The sequence below is a fragment of the Lactuca sativa genome, chromosome 2 (assembly GCF_002870075.4).
Source record: "Lactuca sativa cultivar Salinas chromosome 2, Lsat_Salinas_v11, whole genome shotgun sequence".
Classification (NCBI taxonomy): domain Eukaryota; kingdom Viridiplantae; phylum Streptophyta; class Magnoliopsida; order Asterales; family Asteraceae; genus Lactuca; species Lactuca sativa.
Genome location: NC_056624.2, coordinates 93,838,652 through 93,849,622, shown reverse-complemented (window position 1 = coordinate 93,849,622; position 10,971 = coordinate 93,838,652).

The following is a 10,971-nucleotide window of genomic DNA, read 5'->3' as shown; positions in this document are numbered from 1 at the left end:
CAATTTTGCTTGAATATCTGAATCACTACATAGATTGCCAATAAACCGATAAAACAAGCTACAAACATTATTTATAACTATAAAAGTGTTATAATACCATAATATAAACTGAAGTCTCAAAGATTATATTGATTTTGATATCCAAAGATTTATTAAATCTCAAAACCCTAAAGGCCCTAAAACCTAAATTTTATAATGTTTAACATCAAGAATTCTATAAAAATAGTTATGAAACTTATAATATTATCTTAAAATAATCAAATTCAGGGAAATATAATCAAGGAAAATAAAAAATTAAGTTATTAACATTTACCCTGATGAGTTAAAAACTCTTTAGATCGATTAGATCTTTTACAGGTAAATAAACAATAAATATTGAAACACTCAATGAATCAATTCGTATGTCGAACGATTAAAATATAGTCACACCTCAGAAGAGCTAGATTAAGAACTTCCTCTGTAGAGGTGCGCTAGGGTTTACAGTACAATAAATATGATAATTATGAACATTCTTTATGACAAGGATGCATGCATGCACCTTATATACTAAACCCTAGAAAGACAAACATGGTTGGATAGGCCCAAACCATGAGTACAAAATAGACTAAATAACATAGGCCCAATAACGCAACACAATATCTTTAACAATCTCCCCTTTTGCGTTAAGTGAAACTATGACCATGTTAATTTAAGATCCGCTTTTGCACTTCATAGACTTTAGGAATGAAACTCAACAGTAGCTTGCGAACATGAATATACCAAGTGATCACATCATCTTTGTTGTTGCCCTTATACTTCGCAACAAGTTCCAAGATGAACTTCAGACAAGAAGTAGCAAACAGGTACTAGTCTTCAAGATGAAAGTATAACTTGCGACGATCTGCACTTGGACGATCTCTCGCAGTGTAAACTACAAACCATCCATGTAAATTTTTCCGGGCTTGAGTTTCAAGAAGTCTTTCGGAGCTTCTTTTGGAACAACACTTGGTTTTTGTCTTAGAACTGCCGCAATTTCCACATCCATCGACCCAACTTCCTGAATGTAAGACTTAATCTTAATCTGAATATGGTCAAACACCGGTTCGTATTTCTCCTTTTCTCGCAGCAAAATGTTGAAAATCTCCATCCAGTCATTGGGGTTCAAGCATGGCAAATCTGCGAGAGTGAATTCGCAAGCTTGGCGTGTAGATCCTCTCGCAACTTTAAACTTCACATTAGGGAAGCTTTCAGTCTCGATCGGCCCAGTAACCTTCATAGCTATAATTTTACTCGCACTCCAGGTCTCAAACTGGGGCTTCATATGCTTCAAGTAGAAGGCAAACAACAATTGATCACCGGTGCTATCCGAGAAAGGAACACTGTCAACCTTTATGAAGACACAAAACCTGAACGCCTTTGGTGTGATAGGAAGGTCCAACTGCGGATCCTGTGAATTCTGAACATCAAAGGAAGTAATAGGATCCAACCAATGCTGACTTGGCATATCCACAGCTTGGTTTTGCATGTGCTTCAGGGTCCACTTTGGAAATAAAAGCATTTTACTTTTAAGAGTGGCCTAAGCTACCTTTTCATCTCTTTCTTTTTCCTCAGCCTCTCTAACGATGCGAGCATGTTCATCAATATCTACCTTGCGAGGCTTCTTTCTTTTAAGCTCAGCTTCATCAGGCTCTTCGTCTTCACTGTCATCAATGATGGGTTCGTTGCTGAATAAACGAACCTTGTCTTTTGGATCTTTCTTGACGACAGGAGGTTTGACTGAAACTTTGGGTTTGACGTCCTCCGTATGAACTTTTGAGCTCCATTCTCCCCTTTGTTTCGGAAACGACATCGGCGTCGAAACACCCTCCAGACAGTGCAGCATTGTGAACATTGGTCTCAGTTTTTCAAGCATATGATTTCGGACAGTGATAGGAATCATAGGATCATGGGTCTCAATGATAGCAGATAGCAGTCTGTTAACATCAGAAATGTAACTGCGCGTGACTGCTTTTTCTGCTCTAGCAAACCATCGACCTTCTGTTGAGTGTGGTGAAGTTTGGTTTCCAGCACTTCACACTTTTCCTCTTTGAGTGTGAGAGCATCCATGATCTTGCTCTCCATAGCTAGGTCTGCTTGAAGCTTTGAGAGTTTCGCATCAATAGCAGTCTGGAATGCTTCATGATCAGACTTGAACTCAGTGGGAAGTTCAACAAAGCTCGCCTTTTCTGCTTTGAACATGGCACCAACATTTTGAATAGCTTTGTTTGTTGTTGAGGTATTGTTGTTGTAGGTTACCTGGTATTCGTCCATGAATACCCTTGTATCAATAATTAGTTTATCCACTTTTTCGGTCATATCGTTGCAAACAGCAGCAGAGTCATAAACTGCCTTGGAGAAGATAGAAGTGTTGGCAGTATGGTCCTTCGTGACTCGCTCAAGGATGGATTCAACCGCAACTTTCGAATAAGCTTCAGAAGTAGAAACACTGGATGTGAGAAGCAACTGATCAAGCTTCTCATGGATAGACTTGAACTCTGCTTTTGAAGTAGAAACATCATCTTCATTATCAATCCTTATTTGAAAAGGACTAAAAGAAAACGCTTCCAAATCTTCATCATCATCATCATCTCCGAAAAGCATTTCTGGATCATCAGTACAAATAGGAGAGATGGGTGGGGTAACATGGGTTGAAAAACCTGAAAGCCCCCGTATCAGATACATTGACTGAACATTCAGGTGTAGTAGAGGTTTGGGGTGGAAGTGTGGAATCTGTGAAAATAGGTATGGAGACAAGAATCGTTGTGGGTGTTTGGCATGATATAGTTGGGAGAGGAGCAATGTTTATTGGTACAAAAGTAGTTGTTTTTGGCGAGGGAGGAGGAGAAGGAACAAAATCATGAATTGGTGGAGTTAGCTCAAGCTCAGTGCGAAAATGTTGTCCTTCCTTAGTGCGAACGTGTTCCTGTTCTTCAGTGCGAATGGGTTCAGCTTCCTCATTACGAACAGGGGGATCCTCCTCAATGCGAATCTCCGACTCAGTATCAGAATCTGAGTTTTCATCTTCACTCTGAGAAGGAGTTGGAGTAGGATACTTTCGCCTTCTTGCGAGTTGTTTCCTTCGCTTAGGTGTAGCAGTAGAAGTTGTAGGAGCCTTTTGCTTCTGAGATGGAGGTTTCGGAGCCGCAGAGGGTCCTTCTTTCGCAGAATCATTCTTGGCAGGTCTCTTGGACCCTTTGCTCCTTTTCTTAGGTTTATCAGCCTTAGCCAAAATGTCTTGGAATTCATCAGTGAGTGGACGAGCTCCTAAAGGAGTAGGAGTACGATGTCCTTCAAGAATCTTACTTGATGGAGGAACATCACGAAGCATTGCCTCCGGAATTGAAACAATAAAATCAAACTTGGACCTGTCTGCCATGATAATCCCTGTTGTGTGGAATGTTGCAATGGAATCCATCAGTGCATCAGTCATCACTATAATCTTGACCTGCTTAATAGCACTGTTGACAACCACGGTCCAAAATCTTGCACAGGAGATCTCACTATGACGAGATATGGAGTGAGTGATCTGGATGAATTGAGCCCAAAGAATAGAACCGTAGTTGATGTTATCACCAGTGTAGAGTCCATACATCAACCCCATGAAGATTTTGCTTTCACAGTCGTTGCCTGTGACCCTTTCAGTAAAGGTTTCAAACAAGATAGTGAAAAGAGCATTCCAAATTGGTGGAAGATTGGGTTTCTTGAACTTAGATACAACAGTGAGTGTCTCATTGTATCCTATCTGATAGAACATTTCCAAGAGGGTTGTGTTGGAGATGGTTTCCAGATTGACTAGATATTCAAATTGTGGAATCCCTAGCAGAGTGCAGAAATGGGTCTTGGAAATCGATGTGGTGTGATTATGAATGTTGAAATAAACCCTTTACTTGTCCTTGACATAGTTGGCAATGGTATAAGCTTTGGAGAGAATCGAGAGAGGGGCATTCTCGACTTGAGTCATTGCAATGGTAAGAGGAGAGTACTTCAGACACTCGATCAAGGGTAGGAGAAAAGCATCATACTTTAGTGGATTCAAGACGATGATGAGGTTCTGATGTTACTTTACTGAAAGAAGTGTGGAATGAACGGTTTGATCTTGCACATACTGATTTTCAGATGAAGCCGCCATTGAAGAAGCTTTGATGAAGATGAATAGTAGAGAGCCTTTGAATCACCAAAAATATTTGAGAGAATTTTGAAAGTGGTAAGGAAATAATGAACCGTCAAAATCCTTTTATACGATCTGATTTGGTGGGCTAATGCTCCATAGATTATCTAGTTGGGCTAAAACCCATATGATGCTCAATGGATGCTCCATGGTGTTTTTGTACCCATGGATCATGGAAATGAAAGGCCATGTTAATTAGGGTTTACATGGTGTAACCCTAACTATATATGCATCTTATTCTTCACCAAAATTGGCACTAGTGTGTGTAATAGAAGGGCTAGCCAATTTTCATGAAGTGTAGAATTCTCTCAAGTTATTCCAAGTGTATGTAGAAAGTCTTCATGAAGCTCGAGTGCCTAGTGCCTTAAGTGTGACACCTCAAATGGTTCACGCAACACCAAATACACTAGGAATAACTTGAGAGAATTCTACACTTCATGAAAATCGGCTAGCCCTTCTATTACACACACTAGTGCCAACTTTGGTCAAGAATAAGATGCATATGTAGTTAGGGTTACACCATGTAAACCCTAATTAACATGGCCTTTCATTTCCATGATCCATGGGTACAAAAACACCATGGAGCATCCATGGAGCATCATATGGGTTTTAGCCCAACTAGATAATCCATGGAGCATTAGCCCGCTATATACGTATGGATGATTTACACAATCAACCCGTATATTTAATTAGTCTTCTTTTGATCACTTAATTAATCCTAGATTAATTCTTGATCAATACTAATTATATAATCTTATTAATATATCAGAACTTATAATATATTAACCAACCATAAGTGTTATTTCTCTCATTATAGTCTATCCAAATGCATGATGCCATGCACCCCAAATGGACCATGTCGGGTCGGCTCAAGTCTTACCAATTATAGTTATGGACTTAGACATTAATCCAACAGTCTCCCACTTGGATAAGTCTAAAACTATTATTGCGTATGACTTCAAGAACCGACTGACAATCGTAGCTCTGAAAAGCTTCTATCGAACTCTGACCTTGACGATGAACTCTGACCTTTGTCAATGACTTGTCCATTAGATAAGGGATCATATATTCCTCAATTCTAGATATCATATGGACTAAGACATGGATTATAATCATTCTCTCTGTCCATTTGGTTTTTCCCGATTTCCAATTTATGACAACTGACTAATTGAACAAATCAAATCAGTCCTGGCCCGGCCGAGCACTTCCATTTGTCATCATCAAATCATCAAGGGGCCCACAGATATCGCTTTTATCTTAAAGGTAAAAGGAATGGATAAACATCGACTCATATGGCTTGTTCTACTACTTGTTGAATCATACACAAAGGCACATTTTATAGCACCGAGTTACCAATGCGTTTTCGTGAAATCAATGTACTATCAACTCATAGTAACAACTCATATCTCTAGGTTTGAAGAATATAAGATATTATCATCTCATGATCACTCGTGATAAAATCCATGAAGTGATTCCAATGAGCGCGGGTTGAATCCAATACTCAGAACTTATGAGCACTCATGAGTGTTGTATCTCTTTGTCCAACATCTTAAACCTCTACAAGCCAACCCATGACAGTCTTAATTCATATCTACTTCCAACATATGACCGACTGTGGATAGTTTGAATAACTTAGTCATCCAGAACAATGACCTAGTTATTCAGGAAGTCAAAACATGCAAATTTGAAACACAATAATAATCGAATCCAATATGGTCTCAAAACTTCTGAATATAAATAAAACACCTTTTATTTATCACCATATGATTACATATTATTCATTGTATACTGTTTCAGCTATCAACTTTATTCTTGAATTTAAAACAATAGTTGTCACATGCTCCAAGCATGTACTCTATGTTTTCTAAACACCAGTCATGCCATACACCAAGTATGCATACTATGTTTGTCTATCATGTTTACTTTGTGTAATAGAACAATTGAACATAACTCCAATGATTCTCATTTCACAGTCCCAAATCTTTACTACAAATGCAAGAATTCCAAATTCATGCCATTTACTGAAATCTGTTAGATTCTAAACTTATATGCATTGATCCTCTTGTAATGATTATGCACAAAGTCAGAAAGACTTGACAACAAACATTACAGAGCATTCCAAAGGAGATTAGTTCCTTGGAAACGTCCTTCTTGCATTAAGTTTCCTAATCTTACATAGATTAAATAATTTCTAACTTTGAAGCATTTCCAGATTCCATTTTGACTATCACTTCTGAACAAGAGTTGCCTCCTTACAGATTATGTCAATATGGTCCTTCCTGAATTATCACTATACTTCCAACTGTCCTTGAGCACCCAATCTTTGGCAAACCTTAGATTGTCCTCGACAATTGATTAATCCTTTTAGTCATATCCAATTCTAGACCTTTTCCCTTCTTAATGCCCCAGGCATTTGGAAAATTTTTAGAAAGGATGAATATATAGCACATGTAATCGATCCTATATCCGAAGCATATGGGACACGATTCATGATGTCTCACATAAAGACTAAACCAGTCTTTTGCTATAGTATTTCCATTTCAATTTGCCAAGTTCTCATAATTTAGATTATGAAAAGGGATGTCGTAATCATAATCGAATTTTAGAACGCAAATAATGGACCCATATACAGTATTTCCTTATGTTGAGCCATTCCAACATGAAATTCATATATATATCCTTGACTAAATGATTAAAACCTCACGATCTAAGCTTATAGATTTGAGATGAAGTATAATTTCCTCTCCCTTAATTATAGCAAAACAACTTTTTCCCAATTGAAACCTTTTGTTTTCTATAATTAACATTGCTAACTTGCAATACTTATCATAATTATCATGCTCCCACTAACAAGATGATTATTAGCATAACACTTATGCTCCCACTAGCTTTGACATGTACTCAGAAATTAGCTCACTTTCTTACCAAAGTTCAAATTTCTGATACTAGATTGTTTTTTATAAAACTTTATCAAAATCATACACCTCTTTTAGATAGCTCACAGGTGTGTCTAAACAATTTTAGAACTATGAAAATGGATTCCGTAATCATAGTCACAATTATTTAGACCTTTGCCACTTCTCACAAGTCCATGTTAGTGTGCCAGAAAACCACACATGCTCCACTAACGACTTTGAGAATGCAAATATCACAATTGCTATCTCGCTAAAATCTACTTAGTGAAAGTGTTTCGTCACCATCATTTTCATGAATCGGAGAGAAACCTTATGACATTTAGATTTTTATGGTGTATGAGTTCCTATTCATATGAATTTGTCAAAACCATAATCACAAGACAAGGATAATGAAAAATCCAAACTCATATGGATTGAACTCAATCTTAATTTCTTGCCACCTGGCAGCTCAAGGGCCTGCCATTACTTCCAAGTTGTTGTGCAACCAATTGAGACTTTCAAGACTTTTAAGACTCCCATTGTCCTCTTGACATATAAGACTTTCTTGTCAGATATTGAAGAGATAGTGTGGATTCTAATCAAGACAAACACTTCACAAAATTGGCCTACGTTGGTCTTTATTTTATCCAAAACATCACAACTTACCAATTTCAAATGTACAAGAGTAGAAAACTTTACTCTTACATTTGACAAGTGTTTTAAGCCTTCTTTAAGACATGTCACTCAAGTTACAATCTTAGAGTATAACTCCAAGAATTGTTTTTGCAATGAAGTATGAATCATCTTCTTGATTTTAACCACTTCAACAATTCAAGTTCCTCTTGTTAGCTATAAGAAGGCTCTAAGAGGATGAATTGTGATAAGGTCTCTAAATCATTAAGATGATCACAAAAACTAATACTAAAGTACTCTCCCATCTTTTCAGATTTGAGAAACTTTTATCCTTCTGCCTAATTTGATTCTTCTTATTCTCTCTGCCTTACATTGGAACCTTTTCCAATGTCTCAGAATTACACTTAAGCTTGTAAGTATAACCATATTTACTGAGCTTTAGTAAATTATGACGAATATGATGGGTTTTGGCAATAAGAACATCCTATGGGCTCATACAAACCCTAATGCTTGGATCTAGGTTTCTCTATTGTACATGCAATTCATCCAAGACTATAAACCCTAAATCTAGCATATGATAATCAATATTAACACAATAATGGGTTTAAGATCATACCTTGATTGTTATATAGCAATAACAATCTCAAATGCTTCTTGTATTGACTTTAGAAAGCTTAGAGTCACAAATGTCACTCCTCTAATGGCTCACAAACACCAAGAGCAAGAGGATGAAGAGGATAAGAGAAGGAGGCTGCCAAAAACGTGTGGAAACCCTAACCAATTAGTTCACCACGTTTTTGGGGCTTAAGGGTTCCTTAAATAGTGAGGCTATTAGGGTTATCTAACAAGGAAACCCTAATTTGGATGCTTAGGCCCTAAGCAACCCATGAACCCTTTCCATAAGGCCTTTGGAAAATTTCTAATGGGTTTCCCCATAGAATTCGTCCACCCCCTTAATAAGGAGTCCGTTAGCTCAATATTCAACTATGACACAATTGACAGTTCTAGTCCCTTAAGTTTAATTAATGTCTTTTAGCCATAAACTTAATTCTTATTAATTCTTGACTAATATTAATTAAACAATATAATTTCTCCTTTAATATATTATTCTGATAACATATTAATAAATCATAATTAATCCTTTCTCTCCATAATTCATCCTATGAAGTTGCTTTGGTGAAGGCAACCCAAAAGGACCATGCACCATCGGGTCAAGTACATACCAAAATAGTTATGGACTTAGACACTAATCCAACAGTCTCCCACTTGGATAAGTCAAATAACTATTTCACGTATGACTTCAGATCTTGATTTGCAATCGTAGCTTTCTAAAGCCGCTGGCAACTCTGATCTTATCAGATACGCGTGTCCTTTCGATAAGGGATCATATATTCTGCCATTCTAGATATTGTCGTATAGACTGAGACATGGATCTAAATCATTCTCTCTGTCTATGTGCTATTTCCCGAATTCAGATTTATGATGACTGACAACAGACTACAATTGAACACATCAATTTAGTCCCGGCTTGGCCAAGCGCTTAGATGCCATCACTAAATCATCGAGTGGCCCACAAATATCGCTTTTATCGTTTTTTGGATAAAAGGAATGGATAAACTTTGACTCAATGCTCGCTTTCACTCACTCATCAAATCACACACAACAATATGTTTTATAACACCAAGTTACTGGTGCGTTTACATATTATCAATGTGCAACCGACTCGCAAGATACAACTCACACATCTCGGTTTCAAGAATATAAGATATTATCGTCTCACCAATCACTCGTGATGAAATCCATGAAGTGATCCAAGTGAGCATGGGTTTAATCCAATGCTCAAATCATATTCATAAGCACTCATGAATGTTGCAGCAAACATTTGCTTATGTCTAATGCTCTTTAGACAATCTGCACACCAATTCACGACAATCTTCATTTATACCTACTTCCAACATATGAACGACTGTGGCCCGTTCGAATAATTTGACTGTTCTTAACCAATTAAATTATTCAGGAAGTCAAAACATGCAAAGTGAAACATAAGAATAATACTAATCCCATATGGCCTCAACCTTTGAGTATAAATAAAACACCTTTTATTCATCCCCATATCGATTACTCATTATTTGTCGTTTCGGGTAATCAACTTCTTACTTGAATTACTTACCACACTTGTCCCATGCTCTTAGCATGCACACAATGTTTACATACGGTTCTTGTTTTGTGAAATAGATCAAATGAACACATTTCCAATCATACTCATTTCACAACTCCTAATCCTTTCCACAAGTGAAAGAATATCAAATTCTTACCACTTATAGAATATGCTAGATTCTAACATTTTATGCAATGATCCTTTCGTAATGTCATAGTACAAAAGTCACAATGACTATTGCCAACGAAATTACAAAGTCCTCTATCGGGAAATGTTACAAGACAATTCCATAGATGTGATGTCTCTCACTACAGGGTACATTCCTTTGAACATCCTTTTGCATAAAATTTCTAATCTAGACATAGATTCTTAATGTCCAACTTCCAATATGGAAACCTTTCCATGCTTACCATATGACAACTCATTCTTAATAGAATCTTATCTATTCATAATAATTTTGATATGCTCCATCCAATATCATACTTCCAACTACTCACAAGCGACTAATCCTTAGCAAGCTTTGGATCGTCCTTTGATACTTGTTTAATTATCTTAGTCAACATCGATTCTAGTCCTTTTTCCTTCTAAAGGCGCTAGACATTTGGAAAATTTTTAGAATGGTAAAATATTATAGCATTTGCAATCGATCCTATACTCGAATCGTATGGGACACGATGCATAATGTCTTACATAAAGATTTGATGCTTTATCAATCTTCTGCCATAATATTTTACGTGCTACGTTCTCACAATTCGAAATATGAAGAGGAATGTCGTAATCATAATCGAAATTTAAGAACACACTATGTATCCTTGACTAAATTTATTAACATTCCACAACCTAAGCTTTTAGATTTGAAATGAAGCGTAATATTCTCTCCCATAATTATAGCAAAACAACTATTCAACCCTCACAAGTTTGCAAAGTATGAATCTTGTTTTCTATAATTAATATTGCTAACTTGCAATACCTGCCTTAATAATCATACAATCATAACATTTATGCTCCCACTATCATGATGATTATTATAAACATAACACTTATGCTCCCACTAGCTTTGTCATGTATTCAAAAACAGCTGAACTTTCAGAAAAAACAAT